This window comes from Trachemys scripta, chromosome 2 (assembly GCF_013100865.1).
Source record: "Trachemys scripta elegans isolate TJP31775 chromosome 2, CAS_Tse_1.0, whole genome shotgun sequence".
NCBI classification, from domain to species: domain Eukaryota; kingdom Metazoa; phylum Chordata; order Testudines; family Emydidae; genus Trachemys; species Trachemys scripta.
Window position 1 is genome coordinate 121,445,453 of NC_048299.1, and position 26,325 is coordinate 121,471,777.

Here is a 26,325-nt window from a genome sequence, read left to right on the forward strand (position 1 = left end):
CTTGGTTAAGTCTAAAGTAGAGATGAATTGGGCATGTCCCAATTTCTCCAATAGCTCATCTGTGCGTGACATTGGATAGTTGTCAGGACGAGTTACAGCATTTAGCTTACGGTAGTCCATGCAAAAGCGTATTTCCCCATCTGGTTTGGGAACTAGAACCACTGGAGATGCCCATGCACTCTTAGAGGGGCGGATTATACCCATCTGTAGCATGTCCTGGATCTCCCTTTGTATAGCAGTTTTGGCATGAGGTGACTCCCGGTAGGGTGGGGTTCTAATTGGGTGAGCATTACCTGTGTCAATGGAGTGGTATGCCCGTTCGGTCCATCCTGGAGTGGCTGAGAAAATTGGTGCAAAGCTTGTGCACAGCTCCTTGATCTGCTGGCGCTGCAGACGTCCAAGGGTCGTGGAGAGGTTCACCTCTTCCACGCCACCATCCTTTTTTCCTTCATAGTAGACACCTTCAGGCCACTCCGCCTCATCTGTTTCCTGGGCTGTAAACTGGCAAACGTTTAATTCTCTGGAATAAAAGGGCTTAAGAGAATTAACATGGTATACCTTAGGCTTTATGTTGGTGGTGGGGGAGGCTATGAGATAGTTAACAGCTCCTACGCGCTCCTGGACCGTGAATGGTCCTTCCCACGATGCTTCCATTTTATGGGCCTGGAGCGCCTTTAAGACCATGACTTGGTCTCCTACTTTGAAGGACCGTTCTCTGGAATGTTTATCATACCAGGCCTTTTGCTCTTCCTGAGCATTCTTTAGGTTTTCTTTAGAAAGGGCTAAAGAGTGTCGGAGGGTGCTTTGTAGGTTGCTTACAAAGTCTAGAATGTTAGTTCCTGGAGAAGGCGTAAACCCCTCCCATTGCTGCTTCACCAACTGTAATGGCCCCTTAACCTCGCGGCCATACACAAGTTCAAATGGTGAAAACCCTAAACTGGGATGTGGTACAGCCCTGTAGGCAAAAAGCAACTGCTGCAACACTAGGTCCCAATCATTGGAGTGTTCATTTACGAATTTACGTATCATGGCCCCCAAAGTTCCATTAAACCTCTCCACCAGGCCATTGGTTTCATGGTGGTAAGGGGTGGCAACCAAGTGATTCACCCCATGAGCTTCCCACAGGTTTTCCATGGTCCCTGCCAGGAAATTAGTTCCCAAATCTGTAAGGATGTCGGAGGGCCAAAAATGTCTGTTAATGCCTGGCACACACTTTTAGCCCTGCTGTTGCTTAAGGGTACTGCTTCCGGCCTTCGGGTAGCAAAATCCATGAAAGTCAGTACGTACTGCTTTCCTCTGGGTGTCTTCTTTGGGAAAGGACCCAGAATATCCACAGCTACACACTGAAATGGGACCTCAATTATGGGTAGTGGCTGGAGAGGGGCTTTAACCTGGTCTTGGGGCTTTCCCACTCGCTGGCACACCTCACAAGACCGGACATATTTAGCAACGTCCTTGCCCATTCCCTCCCAGTGGAAGGACTTCCCCAACCGGTCTTTGGTTCTGTTCACCCCAGAATGGCCACTGGGATGATCATGGGCTAAGCCCAAGAGCTTTACCCGATACTTAGTGGGAACTACCAACTGTCTTTGAGGATGCCAGTCTTCCTGGTGCCCACCAGAAAGAGTCTCCTTGTATAAAAGTCCTTGTTCTACAACAAACCGGGATTGGTTAGAAGAGCTGAGAGGCGGTGGGGTGCTCCGCGCCGCCGCCCAAGCTTTCTGAAGGTTCTGCTTCCTGCTCGGCCTGGAACTGTTCCCTTGATGCTGGAGACATCAGTTCCTCCTTGGACTGTGGACTGGGGCTTGGTCCCTCTGGAAGCGATGCAGGTGCTGGGGCTGTTTCCATTGACTGTGAACCGCTGTCCGCTGGTGCACTATGTGGTATCTCAGGCTCTGGCTGAGCCTTTTGGGTAGGGTTATCTGCTGCTTCCGCCAGGTCAGGCTCGCTGGTGCCCTCTGGCATTGGAGTTGTAGACGGGTTTGCAAGCGCTGGACTCAGGGCTCGCAATGGTTCTGGTGCTGGTTGCGTTGCCAGTTCCGGTTTTGGGACTAGCTTTGGCTGGGTCTCTGGGATTGGATCCACTATGGTTGTTGCAGTCATTGGCAGGGGATCCTGTTCCACCACCTTTGTCTGGGTCTCTGGTAACACAGACGGGGCCCTGGTGGACGGCTCAGGAACAGGGATGGGGGTGAAAGCTTGCTTAGCCTGGCTGCGGGTGACTATTCCCACCCTCTTGGCTAGCTTCACATGGTTGGCCAAATCTTCCCCCAGCAGCATGGGAATGGGATAATTGTCATAGACTGCAAAAGTCCACATTCCTGACCAACCCTTGTACTGGACATGCAACGTGGCTGTAGGCAAGGTTACAGACTGTGACACGAAGGGTTGAATTGTCACTGTAGCCTCCGGGTTGATGAGTTTGGGGTCCACTAGGGATTGGTGGATAGTTGACACTTGAGCCCCAGTGTCCCTCCAAGCGGTAACCTTCTTTCCGCCCACTCTCAAGGTTTCCCTTCGCTCCGAGGGTATGAGAGAGGCATCTGGGTTTGGGGATCTTTGGTGTGATTGGGGTGTAATGAACTGTAATCGGTTGGGGTTCTTGGGGCAGTGAGCCTTTATATGTCCCAGTTCATTACATTTAAAACATCTCCCTGCTAAGGTATCACCGGGACGATGTTGATTGGTGGAGACTGGTGTGGTGGGGTGAGAAGGCGTCTGGGGTTTCCCTTGGGATGTGGGTGGGGCCTTGGGTTGTCCCCGGTGGTAAGGTTTTGTTTCGGCTTGCCCCTTCTGATATTCGCTCCAACTGCTACTAGTTTTTTTCTTTTCTGCCACCTCCACCCATTGGGCTCCAATCTCCCCCGCCTCAGTTACAGTTTTGGGCTTCCTATCTAGGATGTACCTTTCTATTTCCTCAGGAACACCCTCTAAAAACTGCTCCATTTTTACTAGGGAAAGCAGATCTTCCAGAGATTTAACATTTGCTCCTGACACCCAGGCATCACAATTTTTGTCAATGTGGTAGGCATGCCGGGTAAATGGCACATCGGGTTTCCACTTTAGAGCTCTGAACCGCCGACGGGCATGCTCAGGTGTTAGCCCCATTCTGAGTCTGGCCTTGTTTTTAAAAAGTTCATAACTGTTCATGTGTTCCTTAGGCATTTCAGCCGCCACCTCTGCTAAGGGTCCACTGAGCTGCGGCCTCAGCTCTACCATGTACTGGTCTGCAGCGATGCTGTATCCAAGGCAGGCCCTTTCAAAATTTTCTAAGAAGGCCTCAGTATCATCGCCTGCCTTGTAGGTGGGGAATTTTCTGGGATGGGAAGTGGTACCTGGAGGGGGGTTGTTAGGATTGCCTGGTGCATCCTGCTTAGACTTTGCTACTTCCAGTTCATCCTTCCTTTCTTTTTCTCTCTCCTCCATCTCTTTTTCTTTCAGCTCCATAGCTCTCTTGTGGGCCTCCTCTTTGGCTTTTTCTTCTTTTGTAGTCATTTTCCTGTTTTCTTGTGCTGGGTCACCCCCTCTGCAGTTGACTGAAACTGGGAAGCTCTCAGCTCTGGCTGCTGCTGAGTTAACAGAGACTTTCTAACTAGCTACTCCCGAGGATGTAAAAAGAAAAAAAACAATTCAGCTTGTAAATTCCTTTTACCAGTCAAGTTTGCTCATTTGAACACTTCTCTTAACAAAGGACCTGTTAAAAAAACTTAACACCTCTGCCTTCAGGCAAGGAGAGATAAGATATGCATCTATCTACCTCCAGCTCGGCTTTCCAGGCAGCTAGAAGGAAAAAAAAATCTCACTGGCTTTTGGGTTTAAAATGATCCCACTGCTCTGCCACCATGTCAAGGCTGTATCCCCACTTTGAACTTTAGGGTACAAATGTAGGGGCCTGCATGAAAACTTCTAAGCTTAACTACCAGCTTAGCTCTGGTTCCGCTGCCACCATTTCCCAATTTTTTCCCTCCCTGGGAAGCCTTGAAAAACCTTCACCAATTCCCTGGTGAATACAGATCCAAACCCCTTGGATCTTAAAACAAGGAGAAATTAACCATTCCCCTCCTTCCTCCCACCAACTCCTGGTGAATACAGTTCCAACCCCCCTGGGATCTAAAACAAGGAGAAATTAACCATTCCCCTCCTTCCTCCCACCAACTCCTGGTGAATACAGTTCCAACCCCCCTGGGATCTAAAACAAGGAGAAATTAACCATTCCCCCTCCTTCCTTTCACCAACTCCTGGTGAATCAAGATCCAAACCCCTTGGATCTTAAAACAAGGAAAAATCAATCAGGTTCTAAAAAGAAAGCTTTTAATTAAAGAAAAAGGTAAAAATCATCTCTGTAAAATCAGTATGGAAATTAACCTTACAGGGTAATCAAACTTAAAGAGCTCAGAGGACTCCCCTCTAGTCTCAGGTTCAAAGTACAGCAAACAAAGATAAACACTCTAGTAAAAGGTACATTTACAAGTTGAGAAAACAAAGGAAAACTAGCACACCTTGCCTGGCTATTTACTTACAAGTTTGAAATAGGAGAGACTTGTTTAGAAAGATGTGGAGAACCTGGATTGATGTCTGGTCCCTCTCAGTCCCGAGAACGAACACACTCCCAAACAAAGAACACAAACAGCAACCTTCTCCCCGCAAGATTTGAAAGTATCTTGTCCCCTTATTGGTCCTTTAGGTCAGATGCCAGCCAGGTTACCTGAGCTTCTTAACCCTTTACAGGGAAAAGGATTTTGGAGTCTCTGGCCAGGAGGGATTTTATAGTACTGTACACAGGACAGCTGTTACCCTTCCCTTTATAGTTATGACAATCAGATATGTATATTGTCAGTTTGCCTTCTAGGTGGAGTGCAAAGAGACATTTTACTGATATCTTCAAGATGTAACAGGACAATTCTTTGTCTTTATTCATAAACAGGATACCTCCTACTTTTTTTTATTCTGTAGCTTTCCTCTTGTAGATTCCACAATCTCTCAGTTTGCTCCTTTCTCAGTTTGCAGATAGACATTCAGAATAAGGCAGACAACACACAATAGACAGGGAGATGTGTCAATTACCTCTTCCCTGGAAAGAACATCTGAGACATGTCACCTCCTGGTGACCTGCCTGAACTCCAAGACCTTGAGAGCATAGTTTTCAGAATTGATACATAATTCCTTAAATATTATCCATACATAAATTTCACAGTGATTATGATATACAGTGGGTATTGGCTCTCGGTATAGACCTCACATGCCACCCTTCAGTGACCTATTATGTAGATATCAGACACAGGGGACCACTGTAAAATCCTACCCACTCCCTGGGCCCTCTGCCAGTTGGCACCAAGAGATCCTGGTCACACTGACCAATCACAGTTTCCACTGACTGCACTGGGGACTATGGGTGCTTGCCCACCTTTGAAAGGCAGGCCAGTTTAACATCTTTAGCATACTACTGGAAATGCAAGGCTGTGAAAGGTCCAAATGGCAGCTGCACTTTATTTTACACTCTAACATAGAAATTAACATTAAATCTGCTATCCTTGGAAATAACATTGAGTTAGCTATGTTAATATCTCAGGAAAAGCTCCATGTACAGGTGCATACGTGGGGCAGCACAAACCATCTATGTGGAATTTTTAGTATACACCCTACTTCAGTGGAGGCTGAGGAACTGATTAAGTACAGATTTACAGGAAAGAGCTCCGCCTGCTAAATTACTAACACCATTTCCTGCAGAATCTGAGGGTATGTCTACACTACAGCTGAGAATGAGCCTCCCAGCCTGGGTAGACAAACTCACTATCCAATATATCAGACATTATCTTGCTGATCCCGAGCCATTTTACATTGGTATGTATACTGCATATCTTTAAATATTAGATGCTATACAGTAGTTAGAGTCTTTGTTTTCTTTCTATCTTCCAAAATAGATACTTTAGAAAGACTGTATTAGACTTAAATAATTTAGGATTCTAAAATAAAAAAGCTACAATAGCTGGGGAAAAAAATAAAAAATGGCTGTGAAGTGTATTTTAAAGTAAAGGATCTCTTTTCACATAAGTGCACTTCAGCAGGACTTGGATTTTTTTAAAAAATACATTACACCACTTGCCCATTTGGCTTTTTATATTAAAGTAAACTCAGATCATAAAGGTACTTTATTATTTTATTTTTATTTTTACTTGCACATTGGAAAAAAACTTGGCAGGGCCAAGGAACTGATAAAACATAACATTTCTTTTGAATATATGGGCTATGTTTTTAAGCATAGATACTTATTTTGCATTTGAAAAAGTTTGTATGCACCTATTGGATATGAATATAGTTTTTGCATGCACAATCAGATATTTATGCTCACAGTCATTTAATATATATGCACAATTGCTTGTTCAGCAGGGGCAACTTAGGCAAGTGCATTTGAAATTTTAGACCTTGGGGTCCAGTTTTACCTTCAGGTGGGCTTACTCCTGAAGAATTTTGAGGATGAGCTATCACCATTTGTCTACACAAAAGATTTTTCCCCCCAGTACACAAACATTTGGTCCCAAACACTTGTTTCAGCTCTGATATAGGTGGTCTGGCCTAGTGATCAGAGAGTCAGTTGGGAGCCAGAAGGCAGGCTGGTTTGGATAGCAGGAGATCAGAGTCAGGCAGTAGGAGCAGCTAATACAAAGGAGGCAGCCCTGAGCAGGGGAAACCCAGTTGCGCACACACCTTCCTGTTCCTGCACTTGGTTTAAATAGAAGCACGGTACCAATCAGAGTCCCTGGAGTTCCACCAATCAGAGTGCAGGACTGGTGTCCTCTGTCAGTGTTGAGCTTTTCACTCTGGTGAGTGTTAACAAGTCAGTGGGTGATAGGTCAGCTCTTACTGACTCCTAAAAGCCCTATAGACTCAGGTTTGAGACCAGCAGTCCCTGACAACATGTTTTAAACTAAACTACATCTTAGTGTTCAACACAAGTAGGAACAAATAGTTGTGTCCTTTCTACACTAGATTAACAGCTGTTGTAACTGAGCCCTGGTCTCCACTATGGGGTTAGGTCGAATTTAGCTACGTTAGGTCAATTTAAAAATTAATGCATCCACACAACCAACCCCATTCCATCGACCTAAAGGGCTCTTAAAATCGACTTCTGTACTCCTCCCCGGCAAGGGGAGTAGCGCTAAAATAGACATTGTTGTGTTGAATTTGGGGTAGTGCGGACCAAGTGCCGTAACAAGGGCGAGGCAAGTGAGGCACATGGCTCGGGTCCGCAAAGCAGAGGGGCGCAAAAAAGTCACGATTGGTGGCACTTTGGCGGCAGCTCTACCGCCGCCACTTCCTTGGCAGCAATTTGGCTGTGGGTCTCTGAGTCCCTCTCGGAGGGAAGGACCCGCTGCCGAATTGCCGCCGCCGCTTCATTCTTTCTTTGGTGGCAATTCGGCAGTGAGTCCTTCTCTCCGAGAGGGACTGAGAGACCCGCCGCCAAATCGCTGCCAAAGAAGGAATGAAGCGGCGGCAGGTCCCTCAGTCCCTCTCGAGAAGAATGCTCCCGCTGCCGAAGAATGAATGAAGCGGCAGCGGCAATTCGGCGACAGATCCTTCCCTCCGAGAGAGACTCAGGGACCCGCTGCCGAAGAGCCTGGAGCCGGCCCTTGCCTCAGGCACAAAAATTCCTTGTTACAGCTCTGGTGCGGACGCTATCCCAGAGTGCTCCATTGTGACCGCTTTGGCCAGCACTTTCAACTCCGATGCACTAGCCAGGTACAAAGGAAAAGCCCCGGGAACTTTTGAATTTTATTTCCTGTTTGGTCAGCATGGCAAACTCAGCAGCACAGGTGACCATGCAGTCCCCCCAGAATCGTAGAGCGTAGAATGTTTCTATGCTCCCCCTATCATCTCTGTCCCTGAGGTTATCGCAGATTAGAAGGCAAAAAAAAACGCACTCGCGATGACATGTTTTCCAAGCTCATGAAGTTCTCCCACACTGATAGGGCACAGCTTAATTCAGTGGCACTGTTAAATAATAATAGAATACCATTTATTTAAATATTTTGGATGTTTTCTACATTTTCAAACATATTGATTTCAATTACAACACAGAATACAAAGTGTACAGTACTCACTTTATATTTATTTTTATTACATGTATTTGCACTGTAAAAAATAAAAGAAATAGTATTTTTCAATTCACCTAATACAAGTACAGTAGTGCAATCTCTTTGTCATGAAAGTTGAACTTACAAATGTAGAATTATGTACAAAAAATAACTGCATTAAAAAATAAAACAATGTAAAACTTTAGCGTCTACAAGTCCACTCAGTCCTATTTCGTGTTTATCCAATCGCTCAGACAAACACGTTTGTTTACATTTGACAGAGATAATGCTGCCCGCTTCTTGTTCACAATGTCACCTGAAAGTGAAAACAGGTGTTTTCATGGCACTGTTGTAGCAGGCATCATAAGATATTTACATGCCAGATGTGCTAAAGATTCATATGTCCCTTCATGCTTCAACCACCATTCCAGAGGACATGCATTCATGCTGATGACAGGTTCTGCTCAATAACAATCCAAAGCAGTGTGGACTGACACATGTTCATTTTCATCATCTGGGTGAGATGCCACCAGCAGAAGGTTGATTTTCTTTTTTGGTGGTTTGGGTTCTGAAGTTTCCACATTGGAGTGTTGGTCTTTTAAGACTTCTGAAAACATGCTCCACACCTCATCCCTCTCAGATTTTTGAATGCACTTCAGATTCTTAAACCCTGGGTCAAGTGCTGTAGCTATCTTTAGAAATCTCACATTGGTATCTTCTTTGCATTTTGTCAAATCTGCAGTGAAAGTGTTCTTAAAATGACAGGTTTCAGAATAGCAGCCGTGTTAGTCTGTATCCGCAAAAAGAAGAACAGGAGTACTTGTGGCACCTTAGAGACTACAGTGGGCTGTAGTCCACGAAAGCTTATGCTCTAATAAATTTGTTAGTCTCTAAGGTGCCACAAGTACTCCTGTTCTTCTTTTTGTTCTTAAAATGAACAACATGTGCTGGGTCATCACCTGAGACTGCTGTAACATGAAATATATGGCAGAAGATGGGTAAAACAGAGCAGGAGACATACAATTCTCCCCCAAGGAGTTCAATCACAAATTTAATTAACACATTATTTTTTTAACGAGTGTCATCAGCATGGAAGCATGTCCTCTGGAATGGTGGCCGAAGCATGAAGGGACATATGAATGTTTAGCATATCTGGCATATAAATACCTTGCAATGCCAGCTACAAAAGTGCCATTCAAATGCCTTTTCTCACTTTCTGGTGACATTGTAAATAAGAAGAGGGCAGCATTATCTCCCATAAATGTAAACAAACTTGTTTGTCTTAGGGATTGGCTGAACAAGAAGTAGGACTGAGTGGATTTGTAGACTCTGAAGTTTTATATTGTTTTGTTTTTGAGTGCAGTTATGTAACAAAAACAAAAATCTACATTTGTAAGTTGCACTTTCATGACAAAGAGATTGCATTACAGTACTTTTATGAGGTGAGTTGAAAAATACAATTTCTTTCATTTATCATTTTTACAGTGAAAATATTTGTAATAAAAATAATATACACTTTGATTTCAATTACAACACAGATTACAATATATATGAAAATGTAGAAAAATATCCAAAATATTTAATAATTTTCAATTGGTATTCTATTGTTTAACAATGTGATTAAAACTGCGATTAATCATGATTAATTTTTTAAATGGCAATTAATTTTTTTGAGTTAATCGTGTGAGTTAACTGCAATTAATCAACAGCCCTAATTTCAATCATACAGCATCACACTTCCCACTGAAGTAAATGTGACTAACTGGGCTTTTAACCCTTTATTGCCTGTGATGGGTGTTTCACACCATCACAGAGGCCTAATAAATCACAGGACATTTATAGTGAAGGCCTCAGGAGAGAGTACCAACTCATCTGAGTCCCATGAGTGTTTCAGAAAGGTTGGGAGATGAGCAGAAGGTTGCTACAGACTAGAGCCTGTAGTTGGGAAGCCAGGAGAGGGTGAAGAGAAAGGGGAGACTTTCAAACACTTCAGTAAAGTTTCAGGTTCTGTGCAGTTTGAGGGATGGAGAAAGATCCAGTTCAGATTCACTTTGATTGAGAAAGCAATGAGGGCTCTGTAGCAGGGTGGATACCTGTTCCTGCCCTGAGGGGTTTAAAAAGTGGCCTGGGAGGGCTTGAAAGCTGTAGCTTTAAAAGCTGGGCTAATTGGGGAAGCGGCTGCAGCTGGGCCATGCCCCAGTCAGAACCCAGCTGGCCTGTATCAAGAGGCTGGGAGCCAGGCCCTCAGAGAGAGAAGGGCCTGGTTGTAGGGAGTTAGATACAGGGTACCTGAGTGGAGTAGGGTTGGGGAAAGGCAGAGGAGCTGGGGTGCTCCTTCCTGGAAAGCCCCAGGCTGTGGCCTACCATAAGGCCAAGAGGTACTTGGGGTTGTATAGGGTAGCTCAGAGGTAGGCCAAGGCAGCAGCTCCAAACCCAACCTTGCCTGTGATGAGTGGCCTATACTGCAGTCTGCCCTAGGGAGGGAGGCTAATTGGTGACTGGCAGTGGCCTTATTCTGAGGTGAGGTGGGGGTTCTCCTGGGAGGGGAGACCTAGTGTGTGTGGGTACTGCCAGGGGCAGCACCCAGAGCAAGCGGCACTGGGGTCCTGAGAGGGACACAGGGGCCAGCAGAGGACAAGGTGGATCACTGGCTTGCAGAGGGTGCTCTGGACTGGATTGAGCTAATTCCCTGAAGCAACCAGTAGGAGGTGCTGCAGAGGTGAGTCACCCCCCTTACAGGTTCCAAGACAGGGAGCTACCTAGTTAAACTAAGCAGATTTCCCTTTCCTCTGCATTTTGTACAATAAATTTAAGCACATTTTTTGTCCTGGTTATGATGTGCACTCAGCCAGAAGAAGCTGCTGACTAGTGCAATTTGAAGAAAAAAATGTAATTACTTTTGTTTGTCAAGGATTCCTTGACTCTTTTCTTCAGGTTATATAACTACTGACAAAGGTAGCCTAGTTCTTATTTACAATAGACAGCTCCATGAATGAGCACAAAGTTTCTAGCTCACTGGTTTGAGCATTGGTCTGCTAAATCCAGGGTTGTGAGTTCCCTCCTTGAGGAGGCCACTTAGGGATCTGGGGCAAAATCAGTACTTGGTCCTGCTAGTGAAGACAGGGGGCTGGACTCAATGACCTTTTGGGGTCCCTTCCAGTTCTGATATAGGTATATCTCCATATTCTATTCTGTTCTCTTTTTATAATAGCATTATAATCTAGTTGTCACAGTTCCCAAGGTGACAGCACCTCTGACAATTTTGTGGCCTCTTTGAGCACCCCACTTAGATTGTGGGCCCCTAGCCTTGTCAAAATGGAGTCTTGTAACTCTCTCTAGACCAGGGATTTTCCTGGGTTGCAATTCTTCCTGCAATTCAGTGTGATCACCTCAGCTGTCCTGTTTTCTCAGGGGCAAGGACACGGTTAACTGATGACAGGCCAGCCTTCATAAAGCAAAGTATTATTAACTCAGAACAAAAGCTTTATAGAGAAATTATACTGTACAAACAATAAACAGCTTGTATGCATACCTAACTTACCAGGTGTCATCCATCTTCCACAACCCTGATATGAACAAAGTGCTTCAGGCCCTTTCCTCAGGGTCTGTCTTTCTTGGCTACAGTTTCATGTCAGATATTGGATCAGGTGACAGTGTCCTCTCCCCCTGAATCAGGGTGGTCATTTTATTTAGTTTCAGTCCTTTGTCAGGTTTCTTGAACTAGTTCAAACCAATTTCTCTCAAGGGCATGAGGCTCTCCAGACATGTTACCTGCTTAGAGATTTAGCATTTATTGCCCCATCATAACTATAAAGGAAAAGGTAATAGCTCTCCTGTGTACAATACTGTGGAATCCCTCCTGACCAGAGACTCCAAAGTCTTTTTGCCTGTAAAGGGTTAAGAAGCTCAGGTAACCTGGCTGACACATGACCCAAAGGACCAATAAGGGGACAAGATACTTTCAAATCTTGGGGGAGGCTTTTGTTTATGCTCTTTGTTTTTTGGGAGTTGTTTGCTCTTGGGACTAAGAGGGACCAGACATCAATCCAGGCTCTCCAAATCTTTCTGAACAAGTCTCTCATATTTCACACTTGTAAGTAACAGCCAGGCAAGGCGTGTTAGTTTTATCTTTGTTTTCTCAACTTGTAAATGTACCTTTTGCTAGAGTGTTTATCTCTGTTTGCTGTAACTTTGAACCTAAGGGTAGAGGGTGTTCCTCTGGGCTCTTTAAGTTTGATTACCCTGTAAAGTTAGTTTCCATCCTAATTTTATAGAGATGATTTTTACCTTTCTTTCATTAAAAGCCTTCTTTTTAAAAACCTGATTGATTTTTCCTTGTTCTAAGATCCAAGGGGATTGATCTGGACTCACCAGGAATTGGTGGGGGGGGGGGAAGAAAGGGGGGTGGAGGATGATTAATTCCTCATTTTAAGATCCAAGGGGTTTTGGATCAGTGTTCACCAGGGAATTGGTGGAGAAGTCTCTCAAGGCTACCCAGGGAAGGGAGTTAGCACATTGGGAGTGGTGGCAGCAAAAGCAAATCTAACCTGGCAGAGAAGCTTAGAGGTTTTCATGCAGGTCCCTACATCTGTACCCTAAAGTTCAGAGTGGGGAAGGAACCTTAACAGCCCCCTAGTTATTTTAGTTCCTATTAGAAACTCTCACTCCCCCACTGAATCAGGAATACAATTCCTTGCCCATATGATGCACAACATTTCTGAAATTGATACAAATAGTCTTCTGATCTCCTAAGGCCATGTCCACACTAGAGATCTTACAGTGGCACAGCTGTACCAATGCAACTGTGCTGCTGTAAGGTCTTCCATGTAGCCACTCTATGCCAATAGGAAAGAGCTCTCCCATCAGCATAATTAAACCACTTACAATGAGCTACAGTGTCTATCAGTGGGAGAGCGTCTCCTGCCAACATTGCGCTGTTCACACCACCACTTCTGTTGGTGTAAATTATGTTGGCCAGGGGTGTGTTTTTTCACATCCCTGACCTACAAAAGGTTTACCAACAAAAGCACTAGTGTAGACATGGCCTAAGTTTTCATTGTGTCTGTCATACAGATTCTAGGTTTAGAATTCTCTGTTTATGTCATTTTGTTAATAAGCAAATGACCACAAGAATTTTAGTGTTAAGTGCTGTGGAAAGTTGCTGCTGTTAATGTTGCTGCAGCATTGTTACTGTTCTTGGAGTTCCGATGTCAGCTGCACTAGCATGTTAATTCAGCAGATCTTGATGTTACTCGCAAAGAAAGACCACAGGCTTGGTTCAGTGGCGAAGGCACTCAGCTGGACAAAGATGCCCCTCCTATGACTTCTCCATTTATACGCTTATAAAAATGAATTACATATTACACTCCAGATGTAGTTAGTTACCACCTTTATTCTTGTACTTGCTGGTTTGAACAAAACATTCTTATCCGTTATCCTGTCATCCTGTTATCTTACAAGAGGTAAGAGTGCTCCTGTACCATCTCTTAAGAATGTCTTTACATAGTTGAGAACGCTGGGTTTTCTTGCACCAGCCTCTCTGGTCAGGAATGTGCTTACTTGATTAGTCAATACCTAGTGTTTTGTTGTTTTTCCAAGTCCAGTCCTACTTTTGTTCACCGCCTTTGGTTCACACTGTTAATTATGCTTAGGGCTCCAGCAAGACCTACATTTAGTAAGGAGGGAGGGCAGGAGTGAACAAGGAAAGAGAAATGAAAGAAAAAATCAGTTGGAGTGATTCCACGGTGTGTCTGTCACGGTTCCGCTGAGACACGGGGACTTTGGATTGCCAGTGTCACACCGACCTGGCTTTGTTAGGGTGGGGGAGTATAAAGCTCTGACCTGGGCAGGTAGTTGCCACATTGCTCAGCTGCTCTCTTATTTCTACATTTCACGTCAGAACAGGAACTGACCGGCCCCTTCCTGAGGCCATTGGGCATTCAGCTGCTGAAGCAACTGCTCCCCTTCTCCTGTTATACAGAATAAATGGCCAGGGAGGTGCCTCTTTGCTGGGTTGAGAGCGTAGCTGTGACAAGCCCTTGGCCCTCCCGCTCGCCACTCTGCACACATTGGAAACGCTGTTACTCTTATGGCCCCCAAAGGTGCTGAGCGTGGCACAGAGAGGATCTCCCATCAGCCCAGCATGTGAGATCTGAACTCTGTGTAGGATTCACAGATAACTACGGAGATGTTTGCTCCTGGGGGCCATCCTGCCCCTCGGCTCCTCCCTTTGCATCCCTTAGTGCTGTGTTTATCCAACCTTCCATCGCTGGAATCCCTCAGACAGAATTCCTCTCCTAACCCCTAGAGCTGCGCAGGGGCTTGGGCCTGGATAGCATGGCTGAAGCTGGAAGTCTCATAGAATATCAGGGTTGGAAGGGACCTCAAGAGGTCATCTAGTCCCACCCCCTGCTCAAAGCAGGACCAAACCCCAGACAGACAGATTTTTGCCCCAGATCCCTAAATGGCCCCCTCAAGGATTGAACTCATAGCTCAGGGTTTAGTAGCTCAATGCTCAAACCACTGAGCTATCTGGATGTTTCTCTTGTGGAAGGACACCCCTCCCTACGCTGAGCTCTTGGTGAGACTGGAACTGGACTGGGACCCGTAGCTCAAGGGCAGGAGGCCAGAGGTTCCCTGAGCGCAGGCGTGGGGGCAGTTTTCCATCTGATATCTAATCTCACATTAATTAGTGTGAGGGGCTGATCTTCAGCAGAAGGTGTTACACCCTTTCCAAAGGAAAGGTCCATCCAGACCAGACAGACTGTAGGGAGACATTGGAATTTCTAGAGTCAACAAGAGGACAAAAGATGTTGGTTGTGCAGCGGACAACTCCCACCAGCTGAGCTTTGCAGCTGCAGGCATGTGGGCAGGAGAGAATGAAAACCACTAACAAGAAGGACTGGTGGGAAACGTGTTTCTAGGCATAAGCAAGAGTCCCCCCCCCCCCCCCCCCCCCCCCCCCCCCCCCGCTCACCCCTAAAGGACAGAGAGAAGTGTCACAGTTACCTTTTGAAATTGAAGATTGTAACTTATTTGCATATCTATGCTTACCTGCACTAACCTTGTAAATAACTCTCTGGTTTCCTTTTCCTAGTTAATAAATCTTTTTAAATAGTTTATTATAGGATTGGCTAGAAGCCTTGTCTTTGGTGTGAGATCTAAGGAGCGATTGACCTAGGTAAGTGACTGGCCCTTTGGGGCTGAATATTGCTGTGATTGGTGGTGTAAGGAACCAGCTATCACAAAGGTACACTCACCTGGGCGGCGAGACAGACCGGTGTACCCAAGGGGCCTGTTTGGGACACCCTGGTCAGGCTGTTATGGTGCCTGAGGAGTTCACACTTTAATAACTGGTTGGTGAAACCTAGGTAGAGAACTCACAGCCAGTTTGGGTTTGTGCTCTGGTTCCTAGCAGTGTCCCGAGGCTGGTTCTCACACTCTGCAGGCACTGCTGGCAGCAGCACAGGCTGCTCAGTTCAGCAAAGCAACAAACTATGACATTACAACTCTGGGATGATCTAGTCTGACCTCCTGTAGAGCACAGGCCTTTCCATTCCTCCCTCCCCAGGATTGAGCCCAGTGATTGGGTTTGGCTAAAGCATTTGACAGAAGGGTTCCAGGCTGGAGCTGAAGCTTCTTGTGATAATTGTGCACAATGCTGTGAGTGGCAGTGGTGGGTGAGCTCGGGGGAATACTGGGGGAGTGTCGGTGGCCATGGGGTACCATGAATCAGGATTCTCTCTGTTCCTGCCACCAGGGCGTCGTTAGGACAGAAGCCCTGGTGATCTCTGGATAGTGTCCCTGCCCCGCACCTGCTGTGGGTCTCCACATTGGGTGAGCGCCCTGAGGCAGCAGACAGGTAGGGATGCCAACCATCCCGGTTTTGCCAGGAGTCTCCCGGAATCGGGCTCTATCTCCTGGAGGCTATTGAAGCCAAACTGGAAGATTTTAGGCCACTAAAAGTCTGGTGGCGCAGCGGGGCTAAGGCAGGCTCCCTGCCTACCCTGACCTCACACAGCTCCGGGAAGCAGCCGGCACGTCACTGTGGCCCATGCTGGGGGAACCGGGGGCTCTGTGCGCTGCCCCTGCCTGCAGGCACTGACTCCACAGCTCCCATTGGCCAGGTCCCACTAGTGTGGGGAACTTTCCTGGTGTATGCATTACCCTGGTGAAATGGGCTAGTGTAAGGATGTGAGTCCTTGCACCCACTCCCTTCACTTGCAGGCTGGCACTCCGGGATGCTGTCTCTGCACCGGACGCCCCCCTGCCCCACTGCTCACCGCAGAGTTCAGAGCAAATACGATTTGTTAACCTGCAACTAATGAGAACACGGGAAAAGGGGAAGGTGAGAGGGAAACATGTCACCCTGCCCCGTAGGCCTGGGGCACCACACCCGGCCGTCTCAGGGGTGCAGGGACATTCCCAGCCTGCTCCTCACAGGGCCCACGCCCCTGCCCACACCCCTGCTCAGGCGCTGGCTGCGTTGCCATGACACTGGGGCTCGCACCTTGCTCTGGCTGTGCCCAGATGCCCGCAGATGCTAGGGGGCAGGGCCCATCCCCCCACCCTCGTCGGGGTCACGAGCCCCTCCCAGCCTGGACTGCAAGTCCTCGTGCCTGGGGCCTCCCTGCGCTGGGCCCTGGGTCTGGGACCCCTGGACTCCCCAGCCGCTCACGCGCCTGTCTATGCACAGCCACAGCCCCACTTACACCCTGCCTCCATCTCAGCTCCCGGGGTTGCTCCTCTGGCCCTGCTCCCAGCCCAGCTGGATTCCTGCTCTCCCCTTAGCTCTGCCCCTCCGGCCCAGCAGCTCCACCTCACACAGGACTCTGGCTTCCTGACTCCTCATTGGCCTGCCTGCCCTTTCAATCAGCCTGACCTGGAGCGTTGGTCTCTTCCCATTGGCTCTGGGGACTGTCTGTCTCAGGATCCTGATTTCTCATTGGCCTATCCCCTTTTCTTTGGCCCTGGGAGAGGATCACCAAACAACTCCCCCCAGTGTCAGGGAGGGGCCAGCAGCTCCCTGACATGTGGGGTATGGAGCAGCTCCTACGCGTCTGGCATGGCTCAGGTTAGCTGCTGAGTGTGGGTCGCAGTGTGATTGGAATGGCTGTTATCAGAGCGTCTCTCTCTGGAGCGTGGGTCACAGGGAGAGTGGGACCCAGCTGCCTGTGTGGGGCCGGGCATGTGAATCCCGGTGGGGTCCGTGTGAGGCTGCTGAGCTGGGGAAAGGAAGGAGCTGACTCGGTTGGCCAGGGCACCAAAGGCATCGCAGGGGTGGTGGAGCAGGGAGATGGTGGGAAGCACGGCTGGCGCCCTGCACGGCGAGACTCTAGCACAGATTCTCCGGTTGGGCTGAGCTGCGCCTGTCTCAGGACTGGGCAGCAGTGGGGAAAAGGCGGCTTCTTCCTGTTCATGTTCCCTGGGACTGCCTGGGTGCTAGGGACACGTCTTAGTGTACAACAAACTAGCAGTATATGAGCCGCAGCCCTTGCAGTGAGCAGGGAATATGGGAGCCCTGGAGCCTCTTGGTGCCATAGGGAGGGGAGTGCCATCCAAAGCATATGGTTTTGTGGACCTTCGATGTTGCCTCAGCTTTTGCCAAAGCCTTATGGAAAAACATCCCCAGGAAGCAGTGAGTGGCTCCATCTGGAACCTGTGGCTGGATCTGGAAGAGCTGAGACCAGTCTGAGGAACACAGACATGGTAACAAAAAAAACAAGTCCCCAGTCCAGCTCCTCCAGCTCACAGCCTATTTCACCCCAGGAGCCTACTGATGTGAGCCAGAATCTTGTGTAAGCAGAGTCTGAATGAGCTCTTCCCTGACTTCTCATGGTGAGCTGTGGAAAAGGACTTCAGGAGCTGATCTTGTTTGCATGGACACACTCACCCCACCTAGGTGCTCAGCATGATAGGACTGCTTGCCCAAATGGTCAGTTTTGGCTGGTGTGGGATCCCTAGGCTCCTCGTTATTGGGGCAGGAGGAATAAAGCATTGTTGTCCTTGTTGTGTGAATCAAGGGCAGCAGAACTGTACCTGGCATAGCCTGATTGAGGGACTCACCCTCCACTAAACTAGGCAGGGGACGTGGGTTACAAAGCCGAATGCCTTGAGTATATATGGGGCAGATACCTGGACCTGATGGTGTTGGCCCTTCTGAAGGTCCCCAGGCACCATTTGACCCTTCCTTTCTCCACTGTGTAATAACAGAACTTGTTCAGACTGAATTGAGAGTCTTGTTACATGCTGTGGAACTGAAGTCACTGATACCTAGGTCTAAATATTAGATCTGCTTTGGGACAGTGTCTGATGCAACAGACTGCCCGGTTTGCACCAGCAGTGAGGCTGAAATCACTGAGAGCTGTGTTAAGTGGTGGGCCCTGAAAACATCTTGGTTAGTGGCCCACAGGACAGCTGGTGGACAGGGCTGGCTCTACCATTTTTGCCGCCCCAAGCAAAAACAAAAACAAAAAAAGCTGCTCAGACTGTGCCACCCCAAGAATGGATGGAATATTGCCCCTTAGCATGTGCTGCCCCAGGCACGTGCTTCCTCCGCTGGTACCTGGAGCTGGCCCGGCTGGTGGAGAGATGTGGTGTAAGTGTGCACAGAGCCTCCTGCTGGTCATCTCAGGGAATTAGCTCAATAGCCCTCTGGAGTGCCCTCTGTCGGCCAGCTCATGGTTTATGTTTATGAGCCCTGTTTGCGGTGTTTCCGCAAATTAATGCTGAGTTACTTCCCGCCTTTTATTAAAAGATTTTGCTACACTCAGATGCTGTGTTTGTGAGTGGGAAGTATTGCCTCTTAGATGCGCCCGGGGGCGTGTGTAATTGTCCCAGGTCAATGGGCGGGGGGTCGCGCCGGTTTTGTGTTGCATTGGTGAAAAGGAACCTTTAGATACGGAACCCAGCCCTTCCTGCTACCAACTCTGGCTGGCAGAGGAGTTACACTTGCAATCTCCATCAGGTGGATAGCCAAGCCTCGTCCTGCTCCACACAATGCAATGTGCAGCCCAAACTGTGTCTGTCCTGCGCAGAGACAGCTGCCGACTCTCTTGGGGACCTTCGGAGTGGCCTTGTCAACAGGCGAAGGACTCTCCATTCACTTCACTAGTCAGAGGGAAACAGATGTTCAGTCGGAGGAAAACACACTGAAGTTAAAGATTTGAAATCTCAGCCCAGAGTCCCCAATGCCAGCTGTGCCGGCAATTTGATTAGAGGAAAATTAATATTAGGGAAGAAACCATTCAGCACCTCACTGGGAGCAGGTAGAATTCATGGCCTGTATTGCCTCTGCAAAGTGAGGTCCCTCTCTTCTCTGCACTGGGCATTTCCAATCGCTGCTAGCAGCAATTCAGCTCGCTGGGGGCAATGGAGGGACAGATGCAGTGGTGGTGAAAGCAGGGCCTGGAACTTCCACACTTAGTTATCAGTATCACGCAATTCTGGCCAGAAAGGGATAGTTTCATGTACCAGTTTCTGACCAGCATCCTCCCTTGCTCTGGGCATGTGTACTGGAAGCAACTGCCAATCCCTGCCCAAGGTGACACCCACTTGTTTTTCAGGAATTGCTGTTTGTCATGTGCCACCTGCCTCTCTTGGCCACGAACCCTAATTCAAGTGTAACCCCAAAATAATTCCTGGAGCAGAGCTTTTAGAAGAACATCCAATCTTGATATAAAAATTGTTGGTGATAGAGACTCTACCATGATCCTTAGTAAGTTGTTCCAGTGGTTAATTAGTCTCATTGTCAAAAATGTGCACCTTATTTCCAGTCTGAGTTTGTCTAACTTCAAATGGATCGTGTTAGACCTTTTTCTGCTAGACTGAAGAGCCCATTATTAAATATTTGTTCCCCGTCTAGCTATTTATAGATTGAGCTCCTTGAGTCTATCACTACAAGGCAGGTTTTCTAATCCTTTAATCATTCTCATGGCTCTTCTCTGACCCCTCTCTAATTTTATCAACCTCCTTAGAATCATAGAATATCAGGGTTGGAAGGGACCTCAAGAGGTCATCTAGTCCAACTCCCTGCTCAAAGCAGGAACAATTCCCAACTAAATCATCCCAGCCAGGGCTTTGTAAACCTCCAAGGAAGGAGACTCCACCACCTCCCTAGGTAAAGCATTCCAGTGCTTCACCATCCTCCTAGTGAAATAGTGTTTCCTAATATCCAACCTGGACCTCCCTCACTGCAACTTGAGACCATTGCTCCTTGCTCTGTCATCTGCCACCACTGAGAACAGCCGAGCTCCATCCTCTTTGGAACCCCCCTTCAGGTAGTTGAAAGTAGCTATCAAATCCCCCCTCATTCTTCTCTTCTGGAGATTAAACAATCCCAATTCCCTCAGCCTCTCCTCATAAATCATGTGCTCCAGACCCCTAATAATTTTTGTTGCCCTCCGCTGGACTCTTTCCAATTTTTCCACAACCTTCTTGTAGTGTGGGGCCCAAAACTGGACACAGTATTCCAGATGAGGCCTCATCAATGTCGAATAAAGGGGAACGATCACATTCCTCGATCTGCTGGCAATGCCCCTACTTATACAGCCCAAAATGCCATTAGCCTTCTTGGCAACAAGAGCACACTGTTGACTCATATGCAGCTTCTCGTCCACTGTGACCCCTAGGTCCTTTTCTGCAGAACTGCTACCTAGCCATTTGGTCCCTAGTCTGTAGCAGTGCATGGGATTCTTCCGTCCTAAGTGCAGGACTCAGCACTTGTCCTTGTTGAACCTCATCAGGGTTTTTTTTTTTTTTTTCCCCAATCCTCTAATTTGTCTAGGTCCCTCTGTATCCGATCCCTACCCTCTAGTGTATCTACCACGCCTCCTAGTTTAGTGTCATCTGCAAACTTGCTGAGAGTGCAGTCCACACCATCCTCCAGATCATTAATAAAGATATTAAACAAAATCGGCCCCAGGACCGACCCTTGGGGCACTCCGCTTGAAACCGGCTGCCAACTAGACATGGAGCCATTGATCACTACCCATTGAGCCCAACAATCTAGCCAGCTTTCTATCCACCTTACAGTCCATTCATCCAGCCCATACTTCTTTAACTTGGCGGCAAGAATACTGTGGGAGACGGTATCAAAAGCTTTGCTAAAGTCAAGGAATAACACATCCACTGCTTTCCCCTCATCCACAGAGCCAGTTATCTCATCATAGAAGGCAATTAGGTTAGTCAGGCACGACTTCCCCTTGGTGAATCCATGCTGACTGTTCCTGATCACTTTCCTCTCCTCTGTTTCATAATTGATTCCTGAGGACCTGCTCCATGATTTTTCCAGGGACTGAGGTGAGGCTGACTGGCCTGTAGTTCCCCGGATCCTCCTTCTTCCCTTTTTTAAAGATGGGCACTACATTAGCCTTTTTCCAGTCATCTGGGACCTCCCCTGATAGCCATGAGTTTTCAAAGATAATGGCTAATGGCTCTGCAATCTCATCCGCCAACTCCTTTAGCACCCTCGCATCCGGCCCCATGGACTTGTGCACGTCCAGTTTTTCTAAATAGTCCCGAACCACTTCTTTATCCACAGAGGGCTGGTCACTTTCTCCCCATATTGTGCTGCCCAGTGCAGCAGTCTGGGAGCTGACCTTGTTTGTGAAGACAGAGGCAAAAAAAGCATTGAGTACATTAGCTTTTTCCACATCCTCGGTCACTAGGTTGCCTCCCTCATTCAGTAAGGGGTCCACACTTTCCTTGACTTTCTTCTTGTTGCTAACATACCTGAAGAAACCCTTCTTATTACTCTTAACAGCTCTTGCTAGCTGCAACTCCAAGTGTGATTTGGCCTTCCTGATTTCATTCCTGCATGCCTGAGCAATATTTTTATACTCCTCCCTGGTCATTTGTCCAATCTTCCACTTCTTGTAAGCTTCTTTTTTGCATTTAAGATCAGCAAGGATTTCACTGTTTAGCCAAGCTTGTCGCCTGCCATATTTACTATTCTTTCTACACAGCGGGATGGTTTGTTCCTGCAACCGCAATAAGGATTCTTTAAAATACAGCCAGCTCTCCTGGACTCCTTTGCCCTTCATGTTATTCTCCCAGGGGATCCTGCCCATCTGTTCCCTAAGGGAGTCAAAGTCTGCTTTTCTGAAGTCCAGAGTCCATATTCTGCTGCTCTCCTCTCTTCCTTGTGTCAGGATCCTGAACTCAACCATCTCATGGTCACTGCCTCCCAGGTTCCCATCCACTTTTGCTTCACCCACTATTTCTTCCCTGTTTGTGAGCAGCAGGTCAAGAAAAGCTCTGCCCCTAGTTGGTTCCTTCAGCACTTGCACCAGGAAATTGTCCCCTACACTTTCCAAAAACTTCCTGGATTGTCTGTGCACTGCTGTATTGCTCTCCCAGCAGATATCAGGGTGATTAAAGTCTCCCATGGGAACCAGGGCCTGCGATCTAGCAACTTCTGCTAGTTGCCAGAAGAAAGCCTCGTCCACCTCATCCACCTGGTCTGGTGGTCTATAGCAGACTCCAACCACGACATCACCCTTGTTGCTCACACTTCTCAACTTTATCCAGAGACTCTCAGGTTTTTCTGCAGTTTCATACCGGAGCTCTGAGCAGTCATACTCTTCTCTTACATACAACGCAACTCCCCCACCTTTTCTGCCAGTCATGTGAGTTATTCCACCAAGTCTCTGTCATTCCAATCGCAATCCTTCTTGAATTGTGGGCAGCAGAACTGGACACAAGATTCCAGCCGTGGTCACACTATTGCGAAACACAGTGTTAAACTAACCTCTCTAGTCTTACGGGAGATTCCCATGTTTATCCATCCCAGGATCACATTGGCTCTTTCGGCCCCAGCATCCCACTAGAAGCTCGTGTTCAGCAGATTATCCACCATGACCCTCAAGTCTTTTTCTGAGTCACTGCTCCCCAGGCTAGAGTCCCCTACCCTGTAAGTCTGGCCGTCATTCTTTGGTCCTAGATGCTTATGTTTAGCCATATTAAAACACACATTGTTTGCTTGCACCCACTTTAGCCAGTGGTCCAGCTCACTCTGAATCAGTGCCCTGCCCAGTGCTTTGTTACTGATGGCACCCCCAATTGCTGTGTCATCTGCTACCTTTATCAGTGGTGGTTTTACATTGTCTTCCAGATCATTGATAAAAATGTGAAGTAGTGAAGGGTCAAGACCCCACTGGGAACACACCCACTGCAAGACAATTCTCTGGTTACCGTTGCAGTTTGAGACTGTTCAGTTACCCTGGTTTTAATCCATTTAATATGGGCCGGATTAATTTTATCTCCTTCTAGTTTTTTTTAAACAAAATGTCATGTGGTATAAAATCAAATCCCTTGAAAGGAATCTATTACATCAACATGATTACCTTTATCCGCCAAACTTGTCATCTCATCAAACAAAGATATCCAGTTAATTTGACGGGATCTATTTTCCCATAAGGCTGAGCATTAATTACATTGCCCTCCTTTAATTCTTTATTGATTGAGTCATGTACCAGCTGCTCCATTATCTTGCTTGGGATCAATGTCAGGCTGACAGGCCTATAAGAAGCTGGGTCATCCTATTTACCCTTTTTAAAATTTGGTACAACATTAGCTTTCTTCCAGTCCTCTGGAACATCCCCTTTGCTCCAAGACGATTGAAGATCAACATTAGTGGTCCAGCGAGCTCCTTAACCTGCTCTTTAGCTCCAGAGCCTCCCACAAGTGTCCCAGTTGAAACATCTTGCTGAGCCTCCGTAGGGTGCTGCCTGTGTGCCACACAACTAGAGGGACTGGGAGGATTGTGAGTCGTAGCTCCACTGACCTGGGGGTCTCTAAAGCGAGAGCTCTGCAAAGAGCCGTGACCACGGGCCAGGCTGTGTCTGCAGCTCTGTGCACGGGAGAGCTCCCACCAAGCCATGGATAATGACGATCCAATCGACTGTCTCTACAGACCGTGTCCAGTGACTCTAGCGATGGCTGAGACAGTCGTAAGGTCTGCAAAGGGCAGGGCCCAGTGGGGATAAGGGCAGGACAGCTCTGAGCAGCCTGTCCAAGGTGCCCCCCTCTCCCTGGGCTGGCAAAGCGCTGAGGGGGGCCCAGGGCTACTCCCCGACGGAGAGGGAGAGAACACACACAGGCCCCACTAGTTTGAACCAGAGACTTTCAGCTCGTCTACTTCTCACCTCCTGCTGGACCGCAGAACAGCTGTACATATCCTTGAGGGATCATGCAACGCCTCTCCCCTTTTCTCTTCCAGTCCTCCTGGATTACCACACCCCTCTGTACCAGTATTCCAGCCATGAGATTTAGCCTCCCAAGTCGCAGTGATGCCAACTGAGTAATAATTTCGTTTCTGTGCTAATCCTTCCAGTTCAGCCTGTTTATTCCACACACTCCTTATATTTGTGTACAGACACCTAAGACATCAAGCAGATTCCTCCACTGTTTGTGGCTCCTATGACCCCATTGTAATAAATCACCCCTGCCCAGTGATGTCCCTGCAGCTCATAAAAATACCTGGAGAGCACAAATGTGCTGCCCTGGGAAAGCAATGGCGTGATGGACATTCACACGTTCCCCCAGCCCATGTCCCCCTGCCAGAAGCGGCTTTGACCCTGTGCTGGGTGATGCTAGCTGCCATAAGGGCTGCGGCTGTTGTCAGGGCCAGAGGGTACACTCATACTGGGGTCTCACATCCTAAGGGGAACATGCATGAGCCACTCATATGGGGTCAGCAGACCCTAATGGGGACATGTGAGTACTGCTTATCTGGGGTCATCACAGCCTAATGGGGAGGTTGTGGCGGGAACCCCAAGACCTCCCCATGCACCCTCCTCCAGTCACATCCCAGAGACAAGGGTCAGCACCACAGAGACATTCAGCCCCCATCGTTAGACATCAGCTGAGGGAATCCACGGGGCGGGGCGGAGGAATAGAGATGGACCGGGCGGAATCCAGAGCACACAACACACACATGGATAGCCCAGGCCTTTGGGGGGTGCTTTATCCCAGCCCCCCGAAGGAGCGTCAGAGACCTGGGGGGAGAGCGAGAAGGACATACCGACCCCTCCCTTAGCCCCCAGCCCACGGGGGCAGCGTGCGAGGGGCAGGGTTCGGTTCTGGAGCTGTCCCTGCAGCCAGCTCTGGGGAGGGGTGGATGCATAAGTGCTGCTTTCTGGGTCATGGGGAGCTGCTAGGCTGGTGGGCCAGCGTTAGCAATTACAGCGTGGCAGGCCTGGGCCCAGCAGCTCCTCACAGGAACCAGCAGAGGGAAGAGGGAGGGCTGGAGGCGTGTTGGGAGAATGACAGATCTGGCTCTAGGGAACCAGCTCTTTGCCGTGAGCTGAGAGGTCCCGTCCCGCACAGCTCCCGGGGCCGGCGCTGGAAGGGCTTCATGAGAGGTTCGCTCCAGAGCAGCCCAGTGCTCAGTGGCCTCTGGGGTCAGCTGTTTGTCCCGGTGTCCCAGGAAGAGCGCAGAGCCGCCTGGAAACATGAACTCACCTCTGCAGCCTGTTATTACATTTCCACCTTCCTCACAGGGACGTTTCCCAACTCTCGCAGGGCCCTGCTGCTTCCCTGTTCCCTTTGGGAGGGGCAGACACTGGGGGCAGCTTTCTTGTGCAATGGCCCCTTCTGGGATGGCAGTGCCGGGCTGGCGTGACGCTATATAAGCTGGTGCGGCTCGGCGCTGGGCATCTTGGCCCAGCAGCACCATGAAATCAGGCCTCCTCCTCCTGGGGCTCCTTGCCCTCTGGGCTGACCTGACACCTGCCTCTGGGCAGCTCCATCAAGGTGAGGGCTTCCTGCCCTGGCTCCCCACCCAGCCTGGCAGCCAGCGCTTCCCTCCTGCCTGCCCCCAGCCCTGTTCACTCTCAGTGGCTTCTGCCTCATATCCCCCACAAAACACAGCCCCTCGCAGCGTCCCTGGCCCTGCCACCAGCCCCAGTGTCTCTCGCCCCCTGGGCGTGGGGCTGTCCCTGGGGCTCCCCCATTTTGCCCCATGGAGGCCTCCTTGCTCTATCCCCGGCCTTTCGCTCTTCGCCTCCCACTCCGGGACACGGAGGCCCCCTGGCTCTCCCCAGCCCTCTGGCTGCTCCTGGAGATTTTCTACCCTCTAGGCTCTCCCTGGTGAGCCCCCCATGCCCATGGCTCCGATACCCCCTCAGACCCGTCTCCCTCCGAGCCGGGTCACAGCCTGGCTCTGGGATGTACCCTTGGGTGTCTCCCTGCCATGCATTGCTCAGTGTGAGCTCTCTTCCCCCCCCCCCTGCCCTCCCTCCCCCCCCCCCCC